This window comes from Rhinatrema bivittatum, chromosome 1, assembly GCF_901001135.1.
Source record: "Rhinatrema bivittatum chromosome 1, aRhiBiv1.1, whole genome shotgun sequence".
Lineage (NCBI taxonomy): Eukaryota > Metazoa > Chordata > Amphibia > Gymnophiona > Rhinatrematidae > Rhinatrema > Rhinatrema bivittatum.
In genome coordinates this window covers 422360462-422381195 of record NC_042615.1, presented here as the reverse complement: position 1 = coordinate 422381195, position 20734 = coordinate 422360462, and positions in this window count along the sequence as shown.

Here is a 20734-nt window from a genome sequence, read left to right as displayed (position 1 = left end):
GATGCGGTAGAAACGGGCAAAAGGAGGCACTAGGGACACTAGCGCGTCCCTAGCGCCTTTTGACCCGGAGCGGCGGCTGTCAGCAGGTTTGACAGCCGACGCTCAATTTTGCCGGCGTTGGTTCTCAAGCCCGCTGACAGCCATGGGCTTGGAAACCGGACGCCAGCAAAATTGAGCGTCCAGTTTTCGGCCCGACAGCCGCTGGCCCATTTAAAAATTTTTTTTTTCTTTTTTTTAAACTTTTTTTTACTCTTCGGGACCTCTGACTTAATATCGCCATGATATTAAGTCGGAGGGTGCACAGAAAAGCAGTTTTTACTGCTTTTCTGTGCACTTTCCCGGTGCCGGCAGAAACTAGCACCTACCTTTGGGTAGGCGCTAATTTCTTAAAGTAAAATGTGCGGCTTGGCTGCACATTTTACTTACTGTATCACGCGGGCATACCTAATAGGGCCATCAACATGCATTTGCATGTTGAGGGTGCTATTAGGTGCCGCGGGTTGGACGCGCATTTTTCTCCCCTTACTGAATAAGGGGTAAGGGAAAACGCGCAGCCAAGGGCAGGTTAACTGTACTGTATCAGCCTGTAAGATACTAAACATGTCAGAATCAGCATTGCACTATAACTAGATGTCTAGAAGGTTGGTAGTTGTGTGCTTACCCTGATTTGAAGCCTTAGTAAGTCTTTCTCTATTTCTTCGATCTGTTTTATAACAAAAAAATCAGTTTACACTTGAATCCAGACTTTCCAAATAAAGATCTGTTGTATTAAGCCAGACATGTTATAGTACAATTTTATTTACTTTACACACAGGGAAGCAGCTAAGAGGGGAGCAGATGGTGTAGTCTGAACTATCAAAACTGTTGTTGCCACCCACTTGGTTAAAGGAGGGAAGGATCATCCTAGTATTTCAGCACAGTGTACCTAATCTATTAATATTGTTCTGCACGTCACACTATTAACAGAGCACTAATTCTGGTGGTCCAAGTTTGCACTGCAGTCTTGAGAGGAGGGGAGGAGACAGAATACTGTACTGTACCCCTTCCCCCTTAAAAATATACAGAAAACTGCATTTGATTTATTTTACTTGTAAATATTAAGTGCAGGGGATACAGCTATAAATAGTAAACAGATATTACTTATAAACTGAAATAATTTATATTAAAATGTTTGGTTTTCTCTCTTCCTTTTTCCATTTCCCCATTCCCCATCTCTTTCTTTGTCTTTCATCTTTCTTCCATCACTCTCTCTTCACTTCTGTTCTGTCTCCATCTTTCCTCAAGTCTTCCAAACTTCCTCCTTCCCTAAACTTTCTCACTCCCTAGTCCCTACCCTTCTAATTTTCTGGAAATTGATTTAACTGTGTCCGAGAGCAAGTAGCTATGGCCCTACAGCCTCCTTTCCTCCTTCACGTATAATTTTTTTTTTTTTAAAGTGAACGCAGGCACAGTAGAAGGACCAATTGCAGGGACAGTATGAATTTTGCTGGATATACATTGCTTCTACTCTTCTCTTATTTGTTAGCATTAGTGCTACATCTTTCCTGTCCTGCAGTGGCTGTGGGAACAGTACTCCTGCAACTCCGAAATGAGGAGGATTAACAGGATAAGCAGGAGCTCAGACAGTTTAAGAGTCTCACAGAAGATCCAGTACACTAGAGTCATCCATAAATCTGTTAGAAGTGACAGCTATTCACGTAGGGGTAGATTTTCAAAAAACGCGAATAGGCATACTTTTGCTGGCGCATCAGGCGCAAGCAAAAGTACACTGGATTTTAGTAGATACGCGCGGAGCCGCGCGTATCCACTAAAATCCTGGATCAGCGCGCGCAAGGCTATGAATTCTGTATAGCCGGCGCGCGCCGAGCCGCGCTGCCTACCCCCGTTCCCTCCAAGGCTGCTCCGAAATCGGAGCGGCCTTGGAGGGAATCCTCTAACGCCCTCCCCTCATCTTCCCCTCCCTTCCTCTATCTAACCCACCCGCCCGGCCCTGTCTACACCCCCCCTTACCTTTCTCCGGGGATTTACGCCTCCCGGAGGGAGAAGTAAATCCCCGCGCGCCAGCGGGCCTCCTGCGTGCCGGGCCGCGACCTGGGGGCGGGTACGGAGGGCGCGGCCACGCCCCCGGACCGCCCCGGGCCGTAGCCACGCCCCCATAATACCCGCCCCCAAAACGCTGCCAACACGCCCCCGAAACACCCGCGACGACCGGGCCCGCCCCCTGACACGCCCCCGACACGCCCCCCTCGGAGAACCCCGGGACTTACGCGAGTCCCGGGGCTCTGCGCGCGCCGGTAGGCCTATGTAAAAGAGGCTCATCGGCGCGCAGGGCCCTGCTCGCCTAAATCCGCCCCGGTTTTGGGCGGATTTAGGCGAGCAGGGCTCTGAAAATCCGCCCCGTAGAGTCATCCCACATACACAAAGGGTAGATTTTCAAAAACCGCGAATAGGCGTACTTTTGATGGTGCTCGAGGCGCCAACAAAAGTACGCTGGATTTCAGTAGATACGCGCGTAGCTGCGCATATCCGCTGAAATCCGGGATCGGCGCGCGCAAGGCTATCGATTTCGTATAGCCGGCGCGCGCCGAGCCGCGCAGCCTTCCCCCGTTCCCTCCGAGGCAGCTCCGAAATCGGAGCTGCCTCGGAGGGAACTTTCTTTTGCCCTCCCCTCACCTTCCCCTCCCTTCCCCTACCTAACCCACCCGCCCGGCCCTGTCTAAACCCCCCCCTTACCTTTGTTGGGGGATTTACGCCTCCCGGAGGGAGACGTAAATCCCCGCGCGCCAGCGGGCCGCTAGCGCGCCGGGACGCGATCTGGGGGCGGGTCCGGAGGGCGCGGCCATGCCCCCGGGCCACAGCCATGCCTCCGGGCCCGCCCCCGGAACATTCCCGACACGCCCCGAAAACGCCGCGCGGTTCGGGCCCGCCCCCAACACGCCCCCCCCGACACGCCCCCTCCGAAAACCCCGGGACTTACGCGAGTCCCGGGGCTCTGCGCGCTCCAGTAGGCCTATGTAAAATAGGCTTACCGGCGCACAGGGCCCTGCTCGCCTAAATCCGCCCGGATTTGGGCGGACTTAGGCGAGCAGGGCTCTTAAAATCCGCCCCAAAATGTATTACACTGAGGAGCCCAAAAAAAAAGACAACTTCTCAAATACAAATTTTACTTACCAGATCGTTAATTTCATTTATTTGCACCTATTTTATTAAATAAAGTATAAATAGTTAAATTTTGAATTTAAAAACACATAAATTAAAATCTAATGTATTCAGTAAGAAATCATTTTGGACCTGATTCAGATCTCTGGTGCCTTCTTCACATTCTATCTGCCAGAAAAAGCCAATCTGAAAATCATACTGTCCCGGTATGTTAGTTCTGGAATATAATAAATCCTCTTTGCACAGGGTAGACGTTTCAGCACCACGGTATGACTTGTGGTATAAAACTTTATCAGACACCTACAAATGCAAATGGTGCTGACAGGTAGTGAAGTATTGGAATTCTAGGAGAGGAAGAACGCTTTTGAAAGCATCCCATTGGTACTACTCCCAAAACCTGTACTGGGAGGTGCTGGGGTAAGTGGGGAGAGTCATGGTTAGCAATAGAGGAAAAAGAGGAGGGTCATGATAACCCTATGCAGGGTTGGCTTTTAGAATATGCAATCTGTGCACCCAAATAGGGTGCCATACAAGAGGGGCAACTTCCCTGTTTGTGCCCTTAAACCCAGGTGTTGAGGATCTGCAAGCAGTAGTGAATCACTACCAGCAGCCTGTTCCTTGATACCCCTGGGCACGATTAGGAATGTTGTTAGCTCAGGGGACCCAGCCAGTACCGAGTCTCCTCCTTGATGCCCTGAGTCTCCATTTCTTCAAAGGCTGACAGGCCGTGAGAAAGAGGACCGGCGGGGCCATTGTGGATTAGATGCTGGAAGCAGCCAAAGAAAAGGTCTGGCAGGCTGCCATGTATCCCATCCCATGGTGGCACAAGAGGCCCAGCAAGGTCATCATGGATCCTATCCCGCAGCTGCCCATTTCGTGGCAAGATCAATTACCATTGAAGAAGAGGCCCAGAAGAGAGGGGGAGGCCTGAAGTAAGAGCCTTTATGAGTGTGAATGTGTGTGAGTGGGTGACAATATGTGTATGTGTGAGGAAGCTTGTGGAAGTGAGAACCTGTATGTGTGTCAAGGAGAGAGAAAGCATGTGAGAGTAAGAGCTTGTGTGTGTGAGGGAGCCTGTGGGAGTGACAGCATGTGTGTGTGTGTGTGAGAGAGAATGTGTGTGTGTGTAAGCAAGAGGAGGAGTGTGTGATAGGAGAGAGGGCCTTTGAGAGCATGTGTGTGTGTGTGTGTATATGAGGCACAGAAAGCCTGCGTGTGTGTGACAGACATTGTGAGAGATTGAACATGTGTAACAGAATATGTGTAGATGATGAAAGAAGATTACATTTGTGTGTGCCTGACCCGCCACCACCAACACACACACACTAGTCCATGACAATCGCAGGATGACTGGAAATCAAAAGTTCCCAGCTATGAAGAGTGGGGATTTTTATCTTCATGCGTTTGAATTATTGGGTGTTATTTCAATGTGTCTGCTGTTTTGAAATGATTTTTTGCTGGCAAATTTTTAAAAATTATTTATATGAGTTTTTAATTAATAGATATTATTCTCTTTGTCAGCTGTTCAGAAATATTATTCTTTTTATTACTATGTTTGATATTTTATATTTTTTTTATATTGTTTGATGTTTTATGAGAAATGGTGATGTTTCTGTTTTTCTATTGTTGCACTGCATAGAATATGGTTTCTTACGGTTTCCAGTTAAGCTTTTGTCTGCACGTTTTGTATTTCTACTCTATTGTATCTTTATTCTGTATTTGACAGAGGTGAGGTATTCTGCTAGTGTGTAGTTTCTGTGCAGGGGTCTATTGCAGCCTGACTTAGTTTCTTGTCCTAATAGCGTTTTTGTGTTTTAGGGCCTGATGTAATATTTGCAGTGTTGTCTTTTCATACATAGGGTTGTTACTGTTTGAGTGTGTTATACATAGGCATCTGAATATGAGAGGGGGCATGGCTTCCCCAAAATTATTGCCAGCAATAGAAGGAGAAACGTCATTGGTGGCAAGTGGGATGGCACATGTCCTTTCTCCTGCCGCCCCCCCCCCCCCCCCTTGCATTGCGAGATATCCTTACCTGCCTGATTCTAACAAATCAGAGGATTGTAGTCTTGCAGTGCTTCAAGCCTTTTCCTCCCTCTCAGCTGTTGGCACCTGAATGACATCATCAGGCGTTGACAGCCAAGGAGAGGAGGAAGAAGCCTGCGTGGCAAGGCTTCAATCATCTGCAAACAGGTCCGGCTGTGCCGCTGCAGAACCCATCCTGTGGTGGCCAGAGAAGCAGCCCAAGCTGTCGCAGAGCCCATCCCATGTCGACTGAAAACGTGACCCTTGTGCGCCTACCTGTATGTGTGTATGAAAGTGCCTGCCTGCCTACCTGCCTATGTACCTGAATGCATGTGTGTGTGAGATTACTTTCCTGCCTGCCTGCATGTGTGTGAGTACCTGTGTGAGTATATATGTGTAAATGCTTGCCTGCCTGTGCGTGTGTGTGTGAGAGAGAGAGCGCATGTGGAGAATGTTTTAAGAATGAACATGTACAAGTGTGAGTATGAGAGAGAGAAAAAATAAGGTTTGTGTGGCCACTCTCTCCCCATTGCACAATATTCTCGGGGTGACTGGCCATCAAAAGATTCCAGGTATGGAGTGTGAATGGGTTCCTAAGTGAGAGCTTGTGACTATGGGTGTGAATGGATGCATGGGTGAGAGCTTGTGTGTGTGGGTGCCTGGATGAGAACTGGTGTGAATGGGTGCTTGGGTGAGAGCTTGTGTGTGTGGATGTGAATGGAAGCCTGGGTGAGAGCTGATGTGAATGGGTGCCCTCCCAAGACTTTCCAAAAGTCCCTGGTGGTCCAGCGGGGGTCCGGGAGCGACCTCCTGCACTCGGATCGTCGGCTGCCAGTAATCAAAAAGGCGCCAATAGCCTTTGCCCATACTATGTCACAGGGGCTACCGGTGCCATTGATCAGCCCCTGTCACGTGGTAGGAGCACAAAATGGCGCCGATATCCATGTGACGGGGCTGACCAATGGCACCAGTAGCCCCTGTGACATAGTATGGGCAAAGGCTATCGGCGCCATTTTGATCGAGACAGGCCCGAAAGTCAGATGGCACGGAGGGAGAAATCCCTCGCGGGACCCCGCTGGACCACCAGGGATGTTAGCAAGTCTTGGGAAGGGATTGGGATGGTGGGGGGGGGGGGGGGTTGTATTACAGTGAATTTTAATGCTTGGGGTGCCCTTCCCCCGTACAAACCCGAAAAACTAATTTTCCTCGTAGTTAGGGGAAAATCAGTTTCGGGGTTCAGGGCCCCCAACCCACGATGAATTAGGCAATTTCGTTGAAATTGCCTAATTTCGTTGAAATTGCCTAATTCGTGATAAACGAACCACACCTATAATTTGTATTGGTATTGGGGGGGGGGGGGGGCTGGTTGGAAGAGCTTAAGCTGCTGGGGAGGGAGTGGTGTTTTGGGGGGGTTTAGATGTTGTCAACTTATTTTGGAGATTCAGGGAAGGAGGGAAGGGGGACAGCAAATGACACCATCATGCCAGGTACTTTCATATTCACAAGATAAATGGGTTGGGGAGGGGTCTGGGCCAGCAAGTTGTTGATACCTGGGGGCGGGAGAGTGGCAGGAGGCCTGCCAAGACTATCTGATGTAATTTTTTCTAGACAGAGAACTACTTACTCACATATCTGTACAATATATCCTGATAAGTAGACAATGAGCCATCCACACCAGGCCATATTACTTTATGCTTACTCTGCATATTTACACGGATGGCTGGTTTAACCTTATGAAGCTGCATACGTTTAGGGTGAATAGATTAGGTGGCACTTTTTTCTTGCTGAATATAGGGGACAGATTCTGCTGCTAACTGTAGCCACATCACTTGTCCACTATCCAGCCTCATTATTATGGACCTTGATGTACTTATAGCCTGCTAGAACACTGTGTCATCCCAGAAAGTAGCCTCTATATAAAGTTGATAGAGCCTGCTGTGGGACAACTGAGGAGATGTTGAGGATAGAGAGTCTCCACTGCCTAAGAGCAGAAAGTGATGAGGCCTGCTGTGGCTTGGGTCAAGGCAGACTTCCATCACAGATTCCCTACAATTCCAGCACTGCTAGGACAAAATCTCAAATAGCACATGACACTATAACTGAAATTACCAGCACTTTTTGTGGAGGCATGTACATACATTTTACAAATGGCAACATGATAGGTACAGTATTATGATCTTATCCTTTTGCAAATTCATAATTACTGCAAAGAATCTAGAAAGTGGAAGTGGCAACCCAATAGCTACACTACAGCTCTGATGTTAGAGATGATGCCAGCACAACTATGTAATGGCAAGCAGAGTTCAAGCGAAGGCACAGACAGTCCATGTTGAAAGAGTGCACTCAAACAGGTCAGCCTAAGAGCCACAGCAGAAAAGTTCCAAGTGGAAGGTTGCAGGACCAGAACCAGAGAAGGCAACATCGAGGCATCAGGACTGGAGAGTGCAGCATGGAGGCAGGAGCCCCAGGAAATGAGTCAGAAGCATGGAGCCAGCAGTAGGATGAAATGAGAAGAGGCACCAGCATTAGGACCAGGATATGAGATATGATGAGAAGATAACCAACAGGATTGTGACTGGAGACCACATCAAGGAGGCAGGACTACAGGCCAGAGGACATAAAAGTAAACAGCAGAACAACACAGACAAACAGTAGACTATCCACATCAGCAAGCCGGCACAGGAACACTGTAGTCAGCATGGGCCCAGCAGGCGTCTTTCATGTAGCCAGCACAGAAACTCTGTACAGATGACCGGCCTGGCTTGTAAAATCCTTTCCTCCATGACTGTTACAAACTGTATGCTGATGACATACAGTTTTTCTCCGCATCAACCCCTCTTGGAAAGATACTTCAGAATATCTCCAAATATGTTTCTCCACTATCACCTCATGGCTCAAACACAATAAATTATGTTTAAACATATCCAAAACAGAATTTTCAGTTGCTCACAGCCCATATTCCTCCTTCAATGAAAAATCTGTGCTCTTAGGGGCGGATTTTAAGAGCCCTGCTCGCCGGTGCGCCTATGTTCAATAGGCCTACCGGCGCACGCAGAGCCCCGGGACTCGCGTAAGTCCCGGGGTTTTCCGAGGGGGGCGTGTCGGGAGGCGGGCCCGATCCGCGCGGCGTTTTCAGGGCGGGACGTAGCGTTTCGGGGGCGGGTCCAGGGGCATGGCCGCGGCCTCCGGACCCGCCCCGAGGTCGCGTCCCGGCGCGCTAGCGGCCCGCTGGCGCGCGGGGATTTACGTCTCCCTCCGGGAGGCGTAAATCCCCCGACAAAGGTAAGGGGGGGGGGTTTAGACAGGGCCGGGGGGGTGGGTTAGGTAGGGGAAGGGAGGGGAAGGTGAGGGGAGGGCAAAAGAAAGTTCCCTCCGAGGCCGCGGCGATTTCGGAGCGGCCTCGGAGGGAACGGAGGTAGGCTGCGCGGCTCGGTGCGCGCCGGCTATACGGAATCGGTAGCCTTGCGCGCGCCGATCCAGGATTTTAGCGGCTACGCGCGTATCTACTAAAATCCAGCGTACTTTTGTTTGCGCCTGATGCGCCAACAAAAGTACGCCAAATTGCGCTTTTTGAAAATCTACCCCTATGTGTCCTTTCTGGTCTCAAAAAGCTATTACATCTTCCTGAATTCCATACAGTCCTTCACGCCTCTATTTTTCCCATGCTCAACTACTGTAACAATTTATTCACAGGTATTCCCCAAATTCATCTTCGCTCTCTTTATTTGTTGAACTCTGCCACGTGGCTCCTTGCTGACGTAAAACATTTCGAACACTTCACTCTGATTTTAATTGAATTTCATTGGCTCTCAATTAATGAACGCATTAAATATAAACTTGGTATGCTTGTTTACAAACTTCTCAATAATCAAACCTGTCATCGGGCCAATGCAATTCTCAAATTTTATCGGCCCACCAGACTATTGCATTTCTTACAGCGAGGCCTTTTGGAAATTCCTTCGCTGAAACAGGCTAGGCTTCATATTACTCGTGAATGTGCCTTTTCCATCGCTGCACCGACTTTATGAAATTCTTTTCCAATAAATATTAAGCAATGTGACTCACTAAAGATATTTGGAAAACAGATTAAAATGTTTTTATTTAATCTGGCCTACTGTTAATGTTGTTAATCTCTCTGCTTATTCACTCCAACATTGTTATTATTTTTTATTTTATTTTTATTAAGTCAATTCTGTTTTAGTTTATTTAAGTTTTACTCTAATTGTTTTATCTTTTTTTATGTTTTTTATTTTGTACATGTCTAGTTATTTTATTAAATTATGTATGTTTATTTTGTTCACTGCCTAGACCTTTTAGTGTTAGGTGGTTTATAAATCTAAATAAATATAAATGTAAGTCATCTTTGAGTGAACTTTTGGAGCCTCTACAACTGTGGGCCTCATAGTCCTTTTTCTCCATGGGGCTTTTGGGTGGTTGGGGGTGACATTTCATTGGGGCACCTAACCCTGGGCCATCCTGAAAGCCGAGGACTGCTTTGCGAGTGGACTCCTGGGAGGGTGGGGATAGCATGGGTGCAGGCTTTGACAATTGTTGAATGAGTTGGGGTTAGTCCTGTCGTCAAATTGTTGATTGAAGTGGCGATGGTGACTAGACCCTGTGTAAAGACTGCTGTCTGCAGTTGCACAGCCTGGGTGTGGCTGATATGAGCCTTCTTTAACTGTACCATCTCTGCCCGTATATGGTGCAGATGAAGCCTATACCTCCTCTCAATGCGCTTGAGGTATTATGGTTGATGGTGGCTGAAGTGTGCCTGTGGGGTCCAATGCTGGCATGGTGCGACTCCGAAAGGACTAAGACCTTCCCAAGGACAGAGACGTCTGAAATGTCAAGTTCCTGTAGGGCTGAAAGCGTTGGGAGCCCTTGGACCAACCCCTCATAGGCGAGGGGCACTGCAACCTCTTTTCTCTTATCTTCTGGTAGCCGAGGCACTGGAGATTCACCCCACTTACTGGCCAGCTTTTCCAGTTTGCTTCCGAATAGGAGAGAACTCTTAAAGGGCATCTTTGTGGGGTTTGCCTTAGAGGTCGTGTCCGCTGCCCAATTTCGCAGCCATAGCTGTCTTCTGGCTGCTACCTCTGGCCATGGTATGGACTGCTACCTCTGGCCATGGTATGGACTGCTACCTCTGGCCATGGTATGGACCAGATCAGAGCCCACATCAGCTAAAAAGGCAGCGGCAAACTCCATAGCCTCTCTGGAATGTGCTCCTGAGTCATCTGCGAGGCACAAGCGAGCCACCAGGGCACAACAGGAAGCAATCTGTACTGTTATTGCTGTTGCGACAAAGGCTTGTTTAAGGATAGACTCCAACCGCCTATTATGCGCATCCTTTAAGGCCGTTCCTTCCTCCACTGAGATAGTTGTTCGCTTCGAAACAGCACAGACCAGAGCATCCACTTTAGGAAAATGCAGGTGTTCTCTCGCCACTGGATCCAGTGGGTATAGCGCTTTCCATGCTCAACCTCCTTTTAGAACTGGTTTCTGGGGTGACCCATTCCATGTCAATCAACTCCTGGAAGGCTTTCAGCATCGTAAAATAGCAAGAGGCTTTCCGTAGAGACACCAGAATGGGATTCTTCTTCAGTTCCATCATAGGGTCCATGCCAGGAACTCCCAGAGATTTAGGATCTGGGAAACCTGGGCCAGCAATTCATCTTTATGGAAAAACTGTAACATGGTCTGAAATAGCTCCATGTCTGGAGGGATTTCCCCATCCTCCAAGGAATCTGGATCCCATTCTTCCTCCACACATACATGAGCGCTTGAAATGGTGTGTGCCCAGATTTTGAGTGCCTCCGCGGTTCACGTTGAGGCATCTCATGCGCTTGAGGAGTGCACGTACCAATGTGCGACCCGCTAGAGCACACGTATGTGCTCAAGTATGTGCTCATGTATGTGCGCACAGCATGTGCGCAGAGACAGAACGAACCACGCATACCAACACTCTATGGAGGGCAATGAAGACACACAGAACCACGTGCAAGATGGCGCCACCGTGGCCTACCATGTGGTGTGCCCACAGAGCCTGAAACGAGGCCTGCCCATTGGGGGACCGCTCAACTTGCTCAGAAGCCCATTTCCCCTTACTCCAACAGGGTCGGAGATGTCGTCAGTACAGTGCGCCGAGCAAGGAGACCGGAAGAAGGCTTACCGAAACCCCTCCAAGGTCTCTGAATCAGAAGTAATCCTCTTCTCTCTTTACTTACCTGGGTTCAGCGCTTACTGACTGAGTACACAGATGGTCTCCGGCTGCAGGGGCAGAGGGTTTTGGCTGTCACTGCCGCTCTCGGCTTCCTGCACCCGCTGCCTTTTAGCTGCTTCAGCAGCAAAGTCCACACCGGGAACTGGCTACCAGACCAAGGCACACCTCTGAGGGATCTCGTAAATCGCCTCAGGGCTCAATCTTTCTCCAATTTAAAGATAAAATTTCTTCTTCTAAAGACTACTGCGATCCCAATAAGGAAAGCATATCCACATCTGCTAGGAGACGGAGAGATACTGGGGAGCTGAGGTCACTGCAGGGGTATATCTAGGGTTACATCAGCTTTGAAACCTGTCTCCGTCTCCATCTGCTAGCAGGGGAGCATACAACCCATTGGTCCTGAGTCCATCTGCATACACACTAGGAAATTTGATCTTCTGTTATCATTTATTTTGTTACTGGCATATTCCATTGATAAAGTCATCAAGGTGAAGACATGAAACTAACTTGGTGGCTGTTGCTTAATGTGCAGCAGCAGCAAGCATCAAGAAAACAAATAAAATGGTAGTAATTATTAGGAAAGAAACGGAGAATAAACAGAGAATATCATAATGCCTCTGCAGTGCTCTACAGTTCAATCTCATCTTGAGTATAGTGTGCAGTTCTGGTTACATCTCAAAAATGGTATAGCAGAATTAGAAAAGGTACAGTGAAGGGTGATCAAAATGATAAAATGGGATGGGACGATTCCCCTACGAGGAAAGGCTAAGAGGTTAGAACTCTACAGTGTGAAGAAGAGATGGCTGAGGAGAGATGATAGAGATCTATAAAATAATGAGGGACCAGGGGTGGATTCCTGATGACGACCAGCCCGGGGATTCGCCGTCCAGGTCTGCCCAGTGCAGCTCTGTCACGGCCGCGCTCAGCAGACCACGTGATTAGAGCGACCGGCCCACCAGGGGATGCCCGATCCCCCGATAGGCCAATCTGCCCCTGTGAGGGACTGGAAACAGTAAACGTTAATCGGTTGTTTACTCTTTCAAAAAGTACAAGACTAGTTGACACATTTAAAACTAATAAGAGAAAATACTTTTACTCAACGCATAATTAAGCTCTGGAATTCATTGCCAGAGGATGTGGTGAAAGCTATTCATCCTTTTAAAAAAGATATGGACAAGTTCTAGAGGAAAAGTCCATTAATCATTATTAAGGTAGAGTTATAGAAATCCACTTTTATGCCTGGGATAAGCAGCATGGAATCTATCTACCCTGTGGGATCCTGCAGATACTTGTGACCTGGATTGGCCACTGTTGAAACAGGACATTGGGCTTGATGGACCTTTGGTGTGAGCCAGTATGGCAAATCTTTTGTACTTGTGTAACATATTTCACAGTGCTGCCCATAGTTGAGGCTTCAGGATTTGAACACGAAGTCCCTAAGAAACCAAATAAATCATCATAAAATAAATCGATTTAGGCTATATTTACTAACCTGTGTTAGAAATGGCACAGCGACATGGGTTGGTATTAACATGTGCATTAGAATGGACTTTAATGCCCAATTTACAAAGATAATGAGATGCTGAATGCAGCAGTATTATGACTGTTAAAGCCAGTGCAGCCATGGGAAAGCTGACTCATTTAGCAGCTTGGATCTATTTATTTATTTAAAATTATTTTTATACCGCCTATACAAAAATAGGTCTAAGCAGTTTACAAAGATAAAAAATAAAAGAAATAATTAAAATATTAAAAAATATAAAGAGAGAAATAAATTACAACATTAAAAATTAAATAAAAATTAGAATATAGGCATACATACTGGAAAGAAAAACAAGAAAAGTAGGAGTGTTAATAGCAATTTGGGTCAAATTAATGACTGAAAAAGGTAGAAGGAAAAGTGAATATTATTATTTTCTTTATTTTGTTGGAACTCTTGAAGACTGAGGAATATGTGTGTTTTTAATGATTTTTTTAAATCTTTGGTACTTGAAATTTGACATAAGGAATTTGGAAGAGAGTTCCATAAGATGGAAAGCGCATTTTCTTGTTAAGTCTAAGCGTGCCACTTTAACTGTAAGGACATCTAATAAACCTTTGTCTTGTGAGCGAAGTTGCCGTGCTGGTTGGTAAAGTCTTAGAGCGGAGCAAAGCCAAATAGGTGAGCGATTAGTGAAAAGGATGATTATAGGCAAATCCTCCCATCACACCTCATTTATTTATTTATTTGTTTTATATACCATCAATCTGAAGCAGTCTCAATGGTGTACACTCAATTATATAGAAAAACCTATATAATATTACAATAAAACAAATTTTAAAAATTGATCACAATAAAACAAATAATTTGCTACATAATAAAATAAAATTCGAAATAAAATACAAAAATTCCAACTAATATGGTAAAAATATAGACTTAAACTTGAGAAATAAAAATAAAATAAGATAAAAAAACAATAAATTAAAATAAAATGAAAAAATATAAAAACACACATAAGCCAGATATTATAACTTCATGCATCAATATCCCCAGCAAAAGAAGATTCCTCCCCCCAACCTGGCAGAAACCCCCAAGGCGTCTTCTACAGTTCTCCTCGCTGGAAGAAGCAGCTCCCTACAGGTAGCCAAAACCAACTCTCCTGAAAGAACCTCCCAACCCCACTTCCAGAGGGCTCCAAGACCCTCTCAAACTCTTACGTACCGGGATCCTGTGTAATTTTTCGGGATTAATTTTCCTTTTTCTTTTCAGCATTTCCAGATGTACTGAAAAAAAAAAATTGTGTTACTTTTGTTAAAGTAATTAAGAAATGAGGCATAGCTTTCAGCACAGTACCAACATAGGTTTAGTGAAGGGGTGATAGGATTCTTACATTAGATATTGAGTACATGCTTTGCATCAGTATAATTTTCCTACTTATTGCAATATGTTCCACTTATTTCAACCATGGAGTAGTGGGGGAGATTAGTGTAGAAAGGGGCCTTTTTGTGTACGGGTGAGTCCTTAGGAAGGTGGTGCTTATGGGAGGCAGTCAGAAGTTGCAAAATGATGAGTGCTCCATTACAAATTCCTCCTCCCTGCAGGAGCTTGGCCCAGAGCAAAACTGAAACGTTTCTTCAGTTTCTACAAACAATTTTGTGTAGCATACTAACACAGTGAAAGAGGCAGATAAAGATCAAAATGGCCCATTGAGTCAGCAAGTTTGCTTACCTGTAAACAAGGTTTGCCATAGACAGCAGGATGAATTAACCATTACACAGAGGTGATGTCATACAGCAGCAGAGACATGGACCCAGCTCTCAGAGGTCAGTAAAGGCTTTTACTAAGCATGCACAGGAGTTCCCACATGGTGCCATCTGAGCTCCTCATTCTCCTCAAGAGCTTAAGCGAAGTTGTCAACCCTCCAGGGAGGCATTATGGGGCCGATGTAATAAGCAGTGCTAAAGCTCCCACAGGTTTGTGTGCATGGTTTCCTGCACAAAGCCTATACAGGTATGTAATAAGAGGTTATGCATGGAAATTACATGCATACAAACCCACTTACAGACTTGCAGCTGATATTGCACAAGTGGATGCAAATAACATGTAAAGGATGAGACTATCTATTCTTGTGCAGGGAGCTGTGCTAGTAGGAGAAATGCTAGTGCAGGTTTTTTAGCACTACTATCAGGGCACAAGTTAAGTGATAGAACCGACTCGAGGACCATTTTATTCCATTGCTTGCATCGGTGTGCTGTGGTTGTGCATTCGTGCAGCTTTGATGTGATTATGGATTGCGTTCATTTGTTCCTGATGCTGTTGTATATCTTGCAGCTCAATTGAAGGATTACTGCAGCAGAAGTTGTGGCAGGAGAGAGGGTCAGGAGAGAACAGGCAGAAAGGAAGGATCGAGAGGAGCAGGTTTTTCTGGATGAAGCAGGCCACAGAAGGGCTCGAAGGCAGCAGATATTCCGTCTCAGGACCATGCATGCTACTGGGGATGCTGGAGTCGGATGAGGTGAGGATGTACAGTGAGCTCCAGGTCTATCATCAGTCTGTACAATGAGATCAGAGAGGACATAGATTCACTGACAGATCGTGGACATGCCATCACAGGCTTGGTGAAGCTGCTTGCAGCCCTTTATTTTCTGGCCACTGGATCCTTCCAGAACACTGTGGGTGTGGTGGCTGCCGTGGAGCAATCAACCTTCTCCAGGCATTTCAGTCAGGTACTGAGGGCCATGCTGAAGAGGGTCAAGCAGTACATAAGATACCCACATGTTGCAAATGACGTAAACATGAGCCCCTCTTGCTGTGGTAAATTGCTGCAACCTCGGGTGCAGAGCCCAAAGGTCTGCACCGACCGTGGGTGAACGAATCTTTGCCCAGCCAGACTAAGAAAAGGTCCAGAAATCTGTAACTATGGACAGAGCCGAAGGACAGGCTAGGCTGAGATGAAGCAAGGCTGAAGACGGGCTGAAGACAGAGTTGGTAGAAGGCAGACTGAAGACTGTGACCGAGGCTGAAGACAAGCTTGGTCACAGACAGGCTGAAGACAAGACAGGCGACCTAATGCTAAAGCAATCAAGGAATATCAGGAGAGCCCTTTTATAGGATGAAGATGTCATCCAAGGGCTACAGGCCCTTTAAAGAAGTTGACTTTGGGTGTGTGCACTCCTAGAAGAAGATCCGGGGATTGCGATCTTGGCATTAAACTCATTAAACCTTGAACCTCACAATCAAAATAAATACTTTGAATTTCGCAAACCATGTCCTAGTGATGATCTAATTAAAATTATGCCCAAATATTTAAAAACATATAGACTATTCAAACACAAACACTACTATAAATTCATGGATCACCATTACCTCTGAAATTGCAAATTGCAAATGCCCAATCATCAAAAAAAACCAATCTGACACCCAAACACAAATCACCTTGGTACACTCAAAATCTCCACAAAATCAAAAAATGTCTTAGATTAGCAGAAAGAAAATGGAGAAAAAAAATCCAACAGATCAATTAAAAGACAGATACAAAACCATTCTCTTTATTTATAAAAATGATATTAACAAAGCTAATAAAGATTTTTACTCAGATAAAATACACAAATATCAGTTCAACCCCAAAGAACTTTTCAATTATATCAAAAAACTCACTCAACAATGCTTCTCCTCCTCTCTTAAAAACCATTTATTAATTACATGTGATGATTTTGCCACCTTTTTTTTAATGACAAAATCATTAATTGTATAAAAACATACCAAATACCAACGAAAACGCCAAATCACTTCCAATTAAATTAAACTTAAAATGGTCATCTTTTGACACTATTGCTTCCTCTGAAGTTCACAACATTATAAAAATGAATCCCGCTTCTCACCCAATTGATTTTATCCCCATAAACTTACTCAAACTAGTCTCTAATATTATAGCTAAACCTATTGCTAATATTATAAATCTGTCGTTAAATGAAGGAATATTCCCAGATAAATTAAAATGTGCCGTTATTAAACCTACTCTTAAAAAATCTAACCTTGATCAATTTACTATTACTAATTATAGACCTATTTCTAACCTCCCTTTCTTAGCCAAAATACTTGAAAAATTTGTCAATCAACAACTTCAGGAGCATTTAGAAAATAACAAAATTCTTTTCCCAGCCCAACATGGTTTTAGAAAATCACTCAGCACAGAAACTCTTATAATTTCACTCAGGGGTACATTTTAAAAGAGAGCGCGCACGCGTACTTTTGTTCGTGCATCAGGCGAGAACAAAAGTACGCTGGATTTTATAAGATACGCGCGTAGCCACGCGTATCTTATAAAATCCGGGGTCGGCGTGCGCAAGGGGGTGCACATTTGTGCAACTTGCGCGCGCTGCCCGTTCCCTCCGAGGCCGCTCTGAAATCGGAGCGGCCTCGGAGGGAACTTTCTTTCTACCCACCCCCCCGGCCCTATCTAGACCCCCCCTACCTTTATCGGAAAAGTTACTACTGCCTCCGGGCAGTAGTAACTTACGCGCGCCGGCGCAGCAGGCCCAGACATAGGCCGCTGTGTCAGGGCACTCGTCCATGCCCCCGGACCACCCACACGCCCCTGATCCCTAACCGTGCCCCCTGGCCACGCCCCCGACCACCCCTTTTTGCAAGCCCCAGGACTTGCGCACGCCGCCGAGCCTATGCAAAATAGGCTCGGCACGCGCAGGGGGGGGGTTTGGGGTAGGTTTTCCGGGGGTACGCGCGTACCCCTTTGAAAATCTACCCCTTTCTGAGTTAATGATAAATGGCTTAGACAACGGCCAAAAATTCCTCCTAATTCTCCTTGACATCTCAGCAGCTTTTGACACCGTAACTCATTCCATTTTCTTAAAAAGACTAAGAAATTGGCTTATGTGATACCACCATTAAGTGGTTCACGTCTTACCTACATAACAGATCTTACATTGTCAAATTTAATCACAATGAATCTAAACAAACACCTTTTCCACATGGTATTCCTCAGGGATCCTCTTTATCATCAACACTTTTCAACATCTACCTAATCCCATTATGTAAACTCCTAGCAGATCTTAAATTAACATATTATATTTATGCTGAAGATCTTCAGATTCTTTTACCAATAAATTGTAACCTTTCTAATTCATTAAATCTTTGTAACTCCTATCTCAACAATTACTATCACAATTATCCCTTAATCTTAATCACAATAAAACTGAGATATTTTACATTTGCAATAAATACTCACCGACTTTAACTTCCATCTTAATAATAACCTATCCAACAAAAATATCTTATTTAATATAAGGGACCTTGGAATCACATTGGATTCGGAATTCTGTTTTAAACAACATATTAACATCATTAAAGAGGGTTTTTACAAACTTCAAATCTTAAAAAGAAATAAACCTCTACTTCACCATCACGATTTTCGTTTAGCATTGCAAGCCCTACTTTTATCCAAATTAGACTACTGTAACGCTATTCTCCTGGGATTACCTGCATCTACCATTACCCCGCTTCAACTATTACAAAATGCGGCAACATGTCTACTTAGTAACCTCAAAAAATCGGATCATATCACTCCACTACTCAAGGATCTTCATTGGTTACCTGTCTTTTACAGAGTACAATACAAGACTCTTTCACTGATACATAAAGCTTTGAATAACAACAAGCCTGAATGGATGGATTCATCACTCCGTTTTCAAACATCAAAAGATCTTTAATATCCACAAATACCGGTCTACTTATAATTCCATCTCCAAAAATATCCCGTCTTATTTCAACTAGACAGCATGCATTCTCAATCGCCAGCCTGATTCCAGTCTTAATCGAATTAAGACTGGAATCTTCTTCTAAAACATTTAAGAAAGAATTAAAAACATTACTTTTCCTTAAAGCTTTTTCAACATGATAATAACAATATTCTCCTAATCTCAATTAATTATTTTATTTTCCTCTATTTTCTATCCTTTTATTATGCAATTACTTTGTATATTATTTTCTTTTAACTTTACAAACTGTATTTCTCTTTTATTCTTATTATATGTGAACCGATATGATGACTGATGTTGAATGTCGGTATACAAAAAAGTAATAAATAAATAAATCCCGCAGCAGCAAGGCCCACTGGCCTGAGGTTAAGTGCAGCTGCTCACGGGGCCATCCCACAAACAGCAAAACATAACACCACTGCAGTGTTGGGAGTGGCAAGAGATGAAGAGAGCTTTTTATGATATTGCTGGTATGCCTAAAGTGATCGGTGCTATTGATTGTACCCATGTGGCTCTCACTCCTCCTCTTAGAAAAGAATTGGCAAACCAGTTTCACTACAAATAACCAAGGGAATTACAACTATCAATATGGAAAAACTTATTATACATCAAATATCCATTTTAAAGAATGTTACCAAAAGAGTTTTTTTTTACAATAAAATGAGTCAATATAGACTCTAACTAATTACCCTCAAACTACAGACTGTTTACCAATTAAAATCTATTACATCCACATTAATCATGCCATTCATTCAAACACATCCAACAACACCAATTAAAACATATCCAATAAATATTTCAAAATGCCTATAACCTTGTTGCGCCCATCAGTCGCAGACGGCTGCGACCTCTTTTTTCCCTGCACCATCAATCATTGGGAGAATGGCGGCCTTTGCCAACCAACGCCGACGTCCCCGGCGACCCTGGGACAGCATGGGCACTCCCGACCGCCATCTTAATTACGGTATCACCTAGGCACTCACGCACGCAGGGCCTCCTTATAAATACGTCATGGCGGGAACCTCGGGGGCGTCCCCTCCCGATGACGTCAACACCGCTAGTGTACTTATACTGACTGGCCCATTGCTGAGTTAGCAAGGAGTTCTCTCGCTTGTTAAATCCACTCTAACTTGGATCTTCTGTTCCAAACTCTCCTCCTGGCATTCAGACACTCTGAGTACCCGCTCCTCGGGGGCTCTTCCGCGTCTTGGCTATCTGCTCCTCGGAGGGCCTCCTGCCTGGGACTTCCTGACCCGCTCGGGTATCTCTGCTGGGACTTCCTTTTGTGAGTACATTCTCCAACTTCTATCAACTTTACTGAAGATTCTACAGCGTACCCCATTCCTCGGGCCACTACCGCTCTTCAGTCTATCTACGCTACTCTATCTGTGCCTCAGGATATTACACCATCTATATAAGGTCTACAGCCTGGTTCCTGTATCACCGTCTGCCTCCTTGGCATCCATAGTACAGCTTCCTCAGCATACCCCGCAATGCAGGCCACTACTGGATCTTCGTATCTACATCTTCATCCTGCCCACTGTATTTGCTCAAAGACTGTATTTATTACATTTCCCGCTCCTCGGGTTATGTATTATATTTTCTCCTTAATAAAGTATCTCTCACAGTTGTGTCCTACGTCCCTGAGACCATGCCCACCGACAGTGAGGCCTACGGAGCTCCTCCCTGTGGGCGGAGACACCTCTCACCTCGGCCGGGGTTCATCATTTCATCAAAACCTTAACAAACCTAAAATTAAGCTTTTCTGAATCAGTACTTGCTCCTTCATTGACAAATTCATTATGAAGCTAAAGAACTCAATACCACTTTACTTTCCAATCCTGCCCAAATATATATATTTGATTCTCTCTATTCCTTTACTTTATAAACTCTGACACCTTATGTTAAAAATGTCACTTTATATCCCTCCATCACCTTGTGTTAAATGTGCTGCCTTATCCCTCTTCCCCCTCCCACCTTAGTCAATGTATAAGTCTTTCGCTGAAATGCATGTTATATGATCACTGTCAATGCAAGTGCCTTCCACTAAAATGCATGATATATGAACTCATC